The 13,095-nt window shown below is 44.2% G+C and overlaps 1 protein-coding gene across 9 annotated transcripts in view; it reads right to left on the reverse strand.

Annotated features, from left to right (window-relative positions):
• zmiz1a (zinc finger, MIZ-type containing 1a) overlaps window positions 1-13,095 on the reverse strand; it is a 121,404-nt gene that overhangs the window by 67,364 nt on the left and 40,945 nt on the right. For 2 of the 9 annotated variants that reach the window (XM_047812042.1, XM_047812041.1), the window contains one exon: window positions 8,081-8,155. The exons of the other annotated variants lie outside the window; for them this stretch is intronic. The gene's annotated coding sequence lies outside the window, so the exon portion shown is untranslated. The remainder of the gene's footprint in view (window positions 1-8,080; window positions 8,156-13,095) is intronic. 9 annotated transcript variants of the gene reach the window in all.

Here is a 13,095-nt window from a genome sequence, read left to right on the forward strand (position 1 = left end):
GATTTCTGTTATTATCTTTAATGGTCGTGCTTTTCACAGAGAAGTTTCTGCCATTCCTGTCGACGTCCACACTAAAGTTACGGCTAAAGCTGTGACACTAACGGCATCGCATTTCCTGCCTCGTACTATGGTGTCAAATCGAGCCTTTTAAGTAACGTGCAGCTCGACATGGTGGCAGCACATCAGAGGCTTAGGCTTGTGGTGCGGAGACAAACAGGAGCTCAGACGTTTCACCTTATCGAGGCTGCACGGATGGACTGGAGTCATAGTAATTAAGTTCATTAAGGCAGACAGGAAAGGCCAAGCTAACCATAGGGATCCTACTGAACTGGTGCTTAATCCTTCTTGGAGATGCAGTAATCCTTCAGGCGAGCATCATCCCAACACCGTTCCTGACTGATCTACCTCGTACCTTCACCTTCACCTACACCCTGAGGCAGAGAGAAGAGAGGCAACAACCTGGTACAAGCTGGTGGTAATGAGAGCGAGGAAGCCTTAGTCTGAGGCCTGCTGGAGTAATTAAACTCCCACACGACTTCTTCAGGAGAAGAGGAGGTGAAATCTCCAGAGACTGACGCCCATTTTGTGTGTGCTACTGGGAGCTGCAGCGCACTGAGCTGCGCTGGACCTGAGGGACACAAACAGATGAATGCCTGTCACTGAAATCGAGTCCCTGCCTTGCGGGAATCAGCTATAAGCACCAAAAACTAATCTATAAAAGGAAGATAGGGCCATCAGAGAGCCTGGTGTAGACACACACACACACACACACACACACACACACACACACACACACACACACACACACACACACACACACACACTTACTGCAAGTAATGAAAAACAAATAGCTGTGTCCTGAGTCATATTCTTGCAACAGCTCCCTGTTTTGATGATTCGTTTTTTTTAACTCGTGCATGCAGTGCAGTGAAAATGTAGACTTTAGGCAAAGAGATTGTTTCACCTAACAGCCTCGCTGGTCACACATGTCTCTGCAGAATTGTTGCTATAATTAGTGCTTTTGTATCGTACCGTGTTTGCTCTGTATAGCAGCGAGCATGTGGGAGGTCAGATGCATGGTGCCCTTTCCAGCTGTCGATGGGTTTATGTATACGTAGTAGAATACAGGCTCCGTCCCATTCGCACGAGCTTTCCAAGCAGCAGCTGCAGCCTTAATAATCAAAAACTATGCACAGAATTTCAATTAACCTAGCATGTCTAATATACGTTACCAAATTGGTACACCGAAATAAACCATACAATGACAACCAGATCGCAGCATATGCTCGCTGAATACGCAGCTGCCAAAAAAAAACCCCTATGTGTTTCAGTGAGCAAAGTGTGCATGCCTCTGGCTCTGTGTATTATGACTGAATGTAATGTAAAAGCCGCGGTGATGGCCTCTTTCAAGACCAACTTGCCGATCAGGAGGGTCCGTAAGCCTGTAAGCCCGTATGTGGAAGCTGATACAGTGGCGGAGATCGTAGCTCATCTTTCATGTACAGATTTGCTTTGGCTTAAAGATGCAGGCAGGAGGCAGAGCAGTGGCAGGCAGGGCGAACATGATGGCATCCTGGAACCGGGAGAGCATGACAGCACAAAGGGAGGGGCTATTATCTACCATCACACCCCTCTCCTCATGCACAACCCCGCCTTGGGCCTTCCTTCCCAGTTGCTTGGCCAGCTGAGCAATCAGGTCAGTCAGCTCTTCCTGCGTCGCCCCTGGTCAATTGTTCCCTCTCCGTGCCTCGTGTGCAGCCCACAGCTCTGATAAAATGATGTCATATCTGTTCCTGCGGCAGTCAGACAGTGCCACGGCGTAAACACACTGTGACTCGGGCAGGAGACAATGAGTCGGGTTTGGTTTCACCGACATTTCTGATGAGCTCGGCACTTCTGACAGGAAAACCGATTGTTTTTTGTTTTAAAGCTGCTCGGATGCCAGCGCACTTTCTGTAGTTTCTGCATCAGGTGGCGCTTGAAGCAATAGAATATATAGCGCTGTGGTGGCTTTCGTTTTCTTTTTTTTCTCTGCTCTGTTTAGAGAGATGAAACAAACATTATTGCTGAAGTCAATACGTGCTCTCTGAGGACCGCTTATCGGCACGGTACATACATTAGCAGTAGTTTGGCCTTAGTGCAGCCATTATATTTGCAGGATCATTCTTCTAAAAGATAACGGAGGCATTAGGATTTCTCTGAAGCACCTACGTGAGCACGTGCACTCGTCTGTCTCATCAAACAACTCCAGACTCATGGAGAGTGAAGCAGTGTAATGCAGTATCTCTAAACTCTGCCACTGATTTAAAAGAACGCAAACTCCAATAACACTCTAAAAGCAGCAAACGTAAGACAGCTCCCCTGCCACCTAAAGTGATTACCGTGCACTTCACCGAGCAAGGGATTGCAGATGAATAATTCACTGCTTTCAAAGCATGAAAATCCTCCCAGCATCCAGCACAGACACAGTGTTTCAGCGAGCAGTGTGAGAGAAGGAGCCGAATGAGAGGTCGAGTCTCCGACAGCACGGCCTCGGTGAACAAAGGGGATGGTTTTTTTTGTTGTTGTTTTGTTTTGTTTTTTCTCCGTGGGAGTGCAGAGTGTATAAACAAGCAGACGATTTGATTAAGTGTGTAATCGAGTGAGAACCCGAGCCCACACGGGTCCTACAACAGTACAACCGCTCACACTGCTGTGACACACGGGGCTGCTAATAAGAGCATGCTCGGAGTACACCTAAAACACACACACACACACACACACACAGACACACACACGTAACACTTATATCAACATCATTTATTTATGTGCTTCTTATATAATACAGGGCAATAAGTGTCTTCCTCTGGAAGTGGCAAACGATCACGTAAAAGAAATTATGAGTGCTAAAATCCGACGGAAATATAAATCACAGCAACAGTGATAATAATGATGACGGTGACATAATACAGTTGTCACGCTGCTTTATAAAGAAATGCCTTTATTTCCAATCTGGAAATCATTCAGTCAAGGCGGATGTTAGATGTGTGTGTGTATATATATATATATAGGATTGGCTGAATCTTTAAAAACAAAGCGTGAGAGTTTAAAGGCTTTACATTCTAATAAATCCCAAGAGTAACCCCTGGAAACAGCTGTATAAAAGGTTATTAGTTACATCCTTTCCATTTACACTTAGATTTTTAAGTGACGTGACATACGGCTAAGTACGGTGACCCATACTCTGCATTTGACCCTTCCAAAGTGCACACACAGCAGTGAACACACACACAACATGAACACACACCCGAGCAGTGGGCAGCCATTTAGCCAGTTGGGGGGTTCGATGCCTTGCTCAAGGGCACCTCAGTAGTGGCCTGCCCGAGACTCGAACCCACAACCTTAGGATTACGAGTCAGACTCTCTAACCATTAGGCCACGACTTGCCCAATCTAGGAAATAATTCCCAATTCCACATTTGTACCTAATACAAGTTTATTAGAGCTGAATTCATCGTTTTCGTCTCTTTAAACAGAACTGTGCTGGTGCTGTTCCACCGCTGATATGACCTTCAACCTTGAGCTCCTTATAAAACATGTCTAATGTAACAGTGAAAGCTTTCTCAAAGTTAACCATTGACAGGAAGGCGATCGTGCTCCCGGTGTGTATCTTCCGTAAGACCTGACCGGCTTCTGTCAGCGCGAGAGTCGCTGCTGTCTGGTGAGCTCCCGTAGTCCTGTATGTGAACGCTGAACGTTCCCCTGTGCACATCTGGCTCTCTTTTACAGCTGCACCGAGTCTCAAATCCCAGCAACATTTTGTCCTGTTTGCCTCCGTTTACTTTTATTTTTTATTTTTTTAAAAAAACAAGCTGATCGTTTTGAGACCAGTGAGCGATCTATCATGGTATTATAGAGCAGAAGAAATAATTAATGTTAATGTAGCGCATTAACACGAACTACCGGCTTGTCGTTTAAATAATGCAACTTGTGATGGCTGAAATAAACAGCAGAGGTTGTAAACCAAGTTAAAAAGATGACCAGAAAGCATTACCAATGATCATAATATTAACAGAGAATAACTGGAAGCGCAGCGTTGTCACTTTGCTCCTGAAGCACGTCTGTAAGCTGCGAGCTTTTTAACTGCAGCGTAATAAATGACAGGTTTCTAAAAACATGAAGGATCTTTCAGGATCGATATAAAGATAATAATAGAAACTGCACACCACAATTCAGTGACTGCATAAGTAACTTTATAAACGCAAAATAGTAAATAATATGAATAAACAATTAATAAAACAAAACCAAAACATACTTGCACAGTCCCACTGGGTATCGCCTAAAAGACATCTGGTGCAATTACTCTGACTACAAATGTGCACTAGAGCTGGTGCAGAAGAGCAGGGAGAGAAAATGCAGCGTCACGGCTGGATGACATGATCAGGAAATACTTGCATGATGATAAAACCTTTTAGGTTTATGAAGTTGATCTCTACAGATTGTCTGTATTCGGTAACCTCATCCACCACGTTCCTGCCTACATTAAAAACGTGGCTCTAACAAAGCGACCTAATGCTCTGTGAATTGATTCGGAGCAGCCTGTGCCTACACGTTAAAGCTTTGGCACAGGCAGACGGGATCGTGTCTCGGCCTGCTGTGAAGTCACGAATATTTACAGCAGCTGCGCGTCGTGCGTCTGCAAAATGCGCCGCACGGCCGTTTCAGCAAGGATGGTGTAGAGTTAGCAAGAGACTGATGCTGCATCCGAAATGATGTACTATGCACTTACACTACGCACTTTGCACTCTAGCGTCTGGTCTGGTATCTAGTCAGCGCAATATCGCTTCGAAAGGAACCTTTTTTCTAACAGCAAGTCAAATGACATCTGATGATGCACGTAATGCGATGGCGCCATGGCGGCTTTAGCGAAATATGTGAAATTTTCAAGATGCTGAAAAAGAAACACGCACTAATTTAATATACATTTGTAATGTCTGGTATAAAGTGTCGTCGGCCATCCTAGAAATTGTACTCGTCCAGTGGCAGCGCCTGGTAGCCCCGCCCCCTTTTTACCTACGTAAGCAAAAATGCAAGCGTCGAGTGTATTAAATTTCCAACATTCCACACTTGAATCTTTTCATCTTTAAGTACATTTCTTGTTGATATGCAGCCTGAACACACACATGACTACAACATGGACCAGAATAGCGCGTGATTAGAGACGTACCCTGAGCTTTGGTGCTCTAGTGATGTGTAGGTCAACCACAGCTACCAGGAGAGAGTAGAAACCTCTAACACGGGAGGAACTGTTAGGATTCGTCCCAAAAGAGACGGACCGGATCAGATTGCTCCACGGTAACATGCATGTCGGTGCTCTAACAGATCCTGTGACTGCCTCATACTCAGATCTGTTTTTCCCACTAATGCTATTTGTCTCTGCTCTACATCCTCCAGTGTCTCTGAATGGCAGACCCGAGAGCCATTTGTCTGCACGGTTAAAAAAGTATACAAGCCGGGATGTGGCTGGAGCTCAGGGGCAGCAGTGAACCTGGAGAAGTCCTACGCTTTATTTATATCCATCTGACCATCGAGCACATGGCCAAAGCTGAGGCTCATGTGCTGAACACTGAAAGTGAAAATGGAGAAAGCCATCAACTGCGTCATCAGAGAGGTTTTGTCTCAGGTCTTTAAGCAAATATTATTTCATGGTGTTTGGAATGAAAACCAGAAACGTTGCCTAAACCAGTGGAACCGGGAGAGGATTTCAGTTTAACATGCTTTGTGCATGACATCGTATTTATTTTCATAGATCGTTTCCTTCGGTGATGCCACTCGTGGGTGACCTCGATGACTTTACACCCGCGTTTCCTCTTCCTGGGTTTAAGCCGGTTTGTCGACAAAGCAACAATGCCTTGGGATATGATTACTATGATTTCATTTCTTCTGATTCTATTTTTTTATTTTTTTTTTGTGCGTGTTCCTGAACACGATCCAAAATCGATGGCCTACTTAAATCGTTAAGACACGACGACACCGACAGTGCGCAAGCTTCCCTCCCACATGCTTAGGTTCTTTACATTTAGAGAACTAAAATGTTGGAAGACTGTATTGCAAAGCATCAGCATACACACCCGTATATATGTGTGTATAAAAACATGATCGATCTGAAAAAAACGGAGCGGGATTTATTTCAGGTGTGAATGTGTCCTAGTGGTGTTTTCAGGTCTAGACCGGAGCTCTCTGTCGCAGCTCGGCTTCCTACGGCTGAGGGTTAAAGCTATTTAAGGAGACCCTAGAGCAAGCCCACCAAACACACCAGCACTGTACAACAGCAGCAGCTCCCAGACAGCTGAAGAATGGCTCCATTATTCATAGACACATACACACACACCCCCACACACACATATACACACACAGTGAGGTACAAACACCACTGACCTGCTCCTTGTGTAACCCATTTCTCTCCCTCTGCCTACTGGAAATTCCCCTGCTTGTGGATATGAGCATTAAGCAGAGCACATTGTTAGACTACAACAATTCTTTACTGATAACAGATATATCACAGCATGCAAGTGCTTCCATTTCATTAGGACTAAAGAACCTCTAATTAGTATCTCAAACCTTTCACGACTGCACGCTGCATCTGCACTCAGACTTACAGGAATGAATGTAGCACTTAACAAAGCATGGATAAATTTAATCATGCTTTATCCCAAAATCATTTCTTCTCTTGCGAGGAGTCGGCTATGTATAATTACCGGGCTAATTGGTTTATAATCTTTAGCAATCACCCGTCGCGGTGGGTACGAGCGAGGGGAAAGGTCCGTCATTTTTAGTTGGGGGAAGAAGAAAAAAAAAACTATGCTGGAGTAGAGGAAGTACGGCGGGACACGGATTTGCGTACTCGCAGACACGAGTCGCGTAGAATTACAGGCCGAGAGGGATCTTCTGTATGTTTGACAGGATCAGCAATTTACACCCCGAGTATGCAGAGTCGAGAGGATCATACTGTAAAGTGTACACTCAGAGTGTCGGGCGGTAACGGCATTGTGAATTATACCTGCTGATTAAATACAGTTCACTCAACTGCAAACCCTAATCCGAGAGCAAGTGAATGGAAGCCTGCTTATTTTGTTCGTTTTGTCGCTACTGCCGCTGTCTGTAAATGAACTAATGCGCTGTGTGCGTGTATGTGTGTGTGTGTGTGTGTGTGTGCTTATGAAACATCAGGAAATACCAAGGCAGGCATTCCAGCTCGTCAGCACCTCTGTTTCTCATGTGACTGGAGACACACAGCCCAGATTGTGTGCGAGTTTGCTCGCTGAGGATGATAAGAAAAATTTGGTAAAGTGAGAGAGAGAGAGAGAGAGAGAGAGAGAGAGAGAGAGAGAGAGAGAGAGAGAGAGAGAGAGAGAGAGAGAGAGGGCTGGGAGGGGGAAGATAATCTGATATGCATGACTTGAGGTTCTTCCCAGCTTCTCTCTTTCTTTTCTCTGGCACAAATCACAGGTTGTATCCATAATTTACAGGTCTCTTCTCTCTCCTAGAAGCCAGGCCGTCCTGTCACACGCTCATCAGTATAATGCCATGCAGACGCCGCGTACAGGCAGTACAGCCTCGACTCATACGCCAGGGTACGGAACGGGAGGGGACTGTATTCCTAAAGAGGCTCCAGACTGGTTAAAAACCATTTAGACATTGATGCAACATTGGCGTTTTCCAAAGAAATCTCTTTATCTCGATAATTCCACCTGTCATTAATAATGATGTCGGAAAAAACTGACACTAGCTTTGTGAGGAAGCGCAACAAAGAGGCAGCAGGATTTGAGAGTCCCTGCTGCTAATTATGACTCATGTTGTACAGTGTGTTCTGCTGTTACTCAAGAACACTAAATGAATTTGTCATTTGCCAGCGCTCGGGAAATATTACCTTACACAACACGATCCGAGCCGTCCTCGATTTTAACCAGCAATTACACAAGTAGGGAAGTTTCAGAAAGCAATCACGCCATGCGAGAGGCACGCATGACTGTAAATCTGTGATTGGAGTGAGAGTCATTAGGAGAAATGAGCAGTGAAGGATCATCAATCAAGAACCTTACCAGAGGACGCGGTAGGTTTCTTTGTTTAGTGTTTAGCAAATCCACTCTTATATCCTCATCAATCATCCAGCTGATCTGGAATGGAGAAACAAAGCACAGGGTGTAAACACCTCAGCAAAGCAACACCGCTCTAATCATTTAACGTGCATCAACTCCGTACGGATTTCCAACGCCATGTGGACCTGATTAAAGGAAGCAGAAGACCACAACTACACAAATACGGCACCAAATTTACCAGGGTGCACGACGAGAGAGAACGCACGAGCCGCTAATTCAGCTTCACGTATAAGTCACGACATGCACTGGTTTCCAAACTAGTGATGAAAAGATTCGAAAAATCGATTTGACAGACATGTGTTATGTAATGTTTTCATCTGCTTCTCAATAATACATCGGTTCGCCTGATAAAAAAACAAAAACAAAACGAGTGTTCGGTTTGTCGGCTTCGTGTCGGCCGTCTCCAGATAACAAGCAGGGGGATTAATACACAAAACGGGTTTCTATCATTAAAAACATATAACGGCACAAATCAAACAAACATTCCCACAAAAGCCATAAGACAACATGAAAAATTCAGGTAGTTACATCCATCTTACAGCTTACAACATGCCACTCATTATATTATACTCGGTGCTTGTTAAGTTCCGGTAACAAGAGAGAAGACAAAAATCGCTTGCCGTGTTTATATATATTTATATATATGTATGTATACACGACTGATCCAGCATTTTAAAGCAATATTAACTCAATAACATCATCAGCTCGGTGCTTCTTTATGACGACGTGTAACAATTCAGCCTTCTATATTGATGATGAGTGAGATAACAGAGCGTCTCCGAGCGACTCGGCAAAAATAATCTGCAGCAGAAGCCGAAGCATCGAAACATCAAGTTTCCAGATGAGCGACTCGCCAATATGGCTGCATGATTATTAAAGAGGAGGCTTAGACGTGAGAGCGTCAGACTCCTGACTGTTTGACCCTTCGGCAATTTTTTTAAACGAATAATAATAAGATGCTTCCATTTTACTACTATATTATACTACACAGCATCACAAGGAACCTGGAGTCTATCCTATGGGACGTGAAGTAGGGGACACAACGGACAGGGGCGCACACACACACACACACACACTCACACACTCACACTCACACACACACTCACACATAATTTAGACATGACAACACAACCATGGCATTTGGAGGGACTGGAGGAGGAAACCCCTGCAGCAGAGGGAGAACATACACACACACACACACACACACACACACACACACACACACACACACACACACACACACACACACACACACACACACGGAGCGGGAACCGAACCCCCAACTCTGGAGCTGTGAGGCAAACATCTGACATTCATGAATGGCAACTTGTTTGCATTTTCAATTGCTGCCTGAATGGCACAGAAGCTATTTAGCCTAAATCCTGAGCAAAAATAACTTCTATTCAGTATCAGCATTTTTAGTCACATTCGGGTGCTAAGAGCTTCCTAAATGAATACGAAAATTAACAGCGAGTTACAGCAATGTTTCTGTCCCTACAATTTCCCTCTAAATCCATACTGTATATGTAATGTGTCTCTGACGAGCTTCGAGCCGACGTCCTACAGATCATTAGTTTAGTAACTCATGTAATCAGTACACTGATAGACAGACAGACAGACAGACAGACAGACAGACAGACAGACAGAGACAGACAGACAGACAGACAGACAGACAGACAGACAGACAGATAGATAGATAGATAGATAGATAGATAGATAGATAGATAGATAGATAGATAGATAGATAGATAGATAGACACACAGGCAGATAGATAGACAGATAGAGTGCGAGGCTCAATGAGAGGGTTGCGTCATGAAGGGCAACCAACATAAAACCTGTGCAAAAACCAACACCTAACATAACATAATCCTTAGTCTATCTGTACTTGATTTCTATTTTTATGATAGGAGACAATGACAAAAAATCATTTCTCTGCCCGTGGTAGGATTTGAGATCTGAGCGCTGTGAGTAAGGGGGAATTGTGCTGATGGGTTAGTATGTTACTGTTGCCCCTGTGCACGTGCTGCTGTCTCTACACTGTGCTGTGAAACCAACTTAAATACAATCTTAAGAACATTGTTTTGTCAGCGGAGGTGTTCGTGTCCTTAATGTGTCGTATTGCTCTCTTCATTCCCACCCGACTGGAATTACAGATAAATATTTCGAGTCAGCTTTTAGATAAAAGAAACTGCTGATATTCTAATAGGCTCCTGCTCCGAGGATCAAAGCTTTGTTTACGGCGACTGTATTTCTTACTCCTTTCTTCATGAGTCACTCATGTGGATGAATAAAAGCACTTACTGTACACATTCTTATACACATCGTAATTACAGAAATCTACCTGACAAATGTAACCCTTTCGTATATCCGTGATGAGTTAAATCGGGCTTAATAAATAAATCTTATCCGCTTGTTCAGTCACGCGTTGAGACTCGGTGGGTGAAAATTATGACAGCGGAGAACCTCGACAGATTTTCTCCACATCCCCTGGAGAGTGTCTACAGGATTTACTTAACCTAAGGACTTAGTGGAAATACGGTTTAGGCAAAAGATTCCTAGTTATCCCCAGTAGACTGCTCCTGCTCCAGATTTCATGAGTGCTTTCACACGACTGCTTTAATTGGTTCAGTTAGACAATTTAAACAGCTTTCTAATGGCGCAGTCTTTAGCTTGTTATAAAGACAGAGTTCTAACGCAGATAAGAGTGCGGCTCTCTCCTTCTCACCTTCGGCGGTGCAAAAATGCAGGGCGGGACGATAGAAGTGTGTTGAGTAGAGATGATGAAAAGAAGAGAAGGGAGGAAGGAGGAAAGAAAAAGGTGCCCACGCTGCTGAGGCTTGATTATCTGCACTTTCGCTCCGACTGAACACAAACGGTAAGACATCTAAGGCGGACGTCCCCCCCGGTTCTTGGACTGTGCCGGTGCTCAGATGGGCTGCTGGATTGGCCTGTATTGTCTGTGCTCCACACTCATTAGCTGAGTCAAGGAGGGACTTACTGGGGTGTTTAGCTCGCCAGGCTTGTGTGCAGCTCAACAAGCACTCCCAGCTGGAGCACTGCACTCTCATCACAGCTGCACACATACAATTAGTGCAGGTGCAGCCAAAAGGGGTGAACTGGTACAACACACACACACACACACACACACACACACACACACACACACACACACACACACACACACACACACACACACAAATCCGAGCTGAGGTGTTTCACACTTCCGCTGACCAGCACCGCTCACGTTGTACACGTTCTATTTACAGAATTCGAATGCGCTCAGACATGATGTGTCACTTTGAGTAAATAAATCAGTTTTTAGCTCTGCTGCTCAAGCTGGAGTGTTTAACGCAGTGTTCCTGATCTGTCAGCGAATATTCCTCAGATCATAGCCAAGCTCGCCGTGCCATTCTCTCATGACACTGAATTAGTCTGAGTGCGAGATAGGTTTAACGCTCTGACTGCATTTTATAAATAACCCCAGAGGAAAGTGGAATGAGGAAGAGCATACGTGTTTTCCTTTTTTTCCTCCCCCCGACCTAATAATATTGATGCTAAGAGCTCAGCTTGCAAAACATGATCACAGAGCTGTGTGCAACAACAAAAATTACACAATAAATATATATATATATATATCTATATATATATATATATATATATATATATATATATATATATATATATATATATATATTTAAAAACAGGCACTTATTTGTGAGTTGCTTTTTAGGGGCTACTAGAGGTGAAAAATTCGGCCTGTTTGTTTTTTTGTTTTTGTTTTTTGTTTTTTAGTTTTTCTTCTCGGTTTTATCTCCCAGCCACATGGAATAAAGACAAAGAGTAAAGACTCTCTGCAGAGTGTTGCTTATGCTGCGATCATCTTACATCAAGAGTAATCTCCAATGGATGCCATTAAGCGGAGCGGCCAGTGAAACAAGCGGCGAGCACGTCTGAATGATTCATTTAGGTTTCGTCTCGCTCGAGGGACGGCTTCCTGCTCTATTTTTAGTCGCCTTTTTGCATCATTTCAATTGTTTTTGTTTGCTTTTTTTGTTTTGTTTTTTGCTTCAAAATCTCAGCATGAGATGACCGTTCTGCAGACATTCAACACTAATTAACTCACAGGATCTTTTGTGTGTGGAATAAGCTTTTATTAAACTTCACACGCTGTTAAAATGCTGATCGTAAGAGTGTGATGTAGGACGTCGGGAGAGAAAGGCGGCCTTTCAGCAGGCGCTTTAATACACGCGGCTGAATACGAGAAGCTAAGCCACAATGGTCATGAAAGGAAGAGGAATGAAAGCTATCAGCGGCGTCAAAGTATCAACCTTCGTTCTGCCGTTATATTTGAATTTCAGTCAAGTGCTGTGTGACAAAAGCGCATGACGACGCACTCGTGATCTGTTTCTACTGTACGTGCCCCCAGGGAGGGCAAATCTCGTCTCTCTCTCTAGCGCTCAGTGGCTTGCTTCCCTTCAGAAGATGATATGACTCATAATAAAATACGCTGCATGCAATAAGAGCGGATGGGAAGTCGGTGCTAAAATAAAGCGTCAGAACGTCTTTTAGAGTTGATTTCTAACGAATTATATTATGTTATATTATCTACTAACTCGACCCCTGATATATATATATCGCCTACGATGTGCAACTCTCGCACTTCTAGGATTTTCGGCATCGAATAACATATACGTGGGAATTTTTAATTACTTAGCTTGGCAGCTGCAAAATGCCACGCTAGTCCACAAGTTCACAATGGCCCTTTCATTGAGTCTCCAGAAAGACAGGCAAGCGGCCAACACTACCAACCGGCAGCACTGGGCCAAGCTGTAGCACTGGGCCAAATGGAGCAGACAACCACAGACATGCACACAGGCAGGGGACTGACCGCCACGTTCACATGTGTGACACTGGGCAGAGAAGCGTACACAAGCGTATCGGGCCTCCCTCCACACCT

The sequence above is a fragment of the Tachysurus fulvidraco genome, chromosome 4, assembly GCF_022655615.1.
Source record: "Tachysurus fulvidraco isolate hzauxx_2018 chromosome 4, HZAU_PFXX_2.0, whole genome shotgun sequence".
Lineage (NCBI taxonomy): Eukaryota > Metazoa > Chordata > Actinopteri > Siluriformes > Bagridae > Tachysurus > Tachysurus fulvidraco.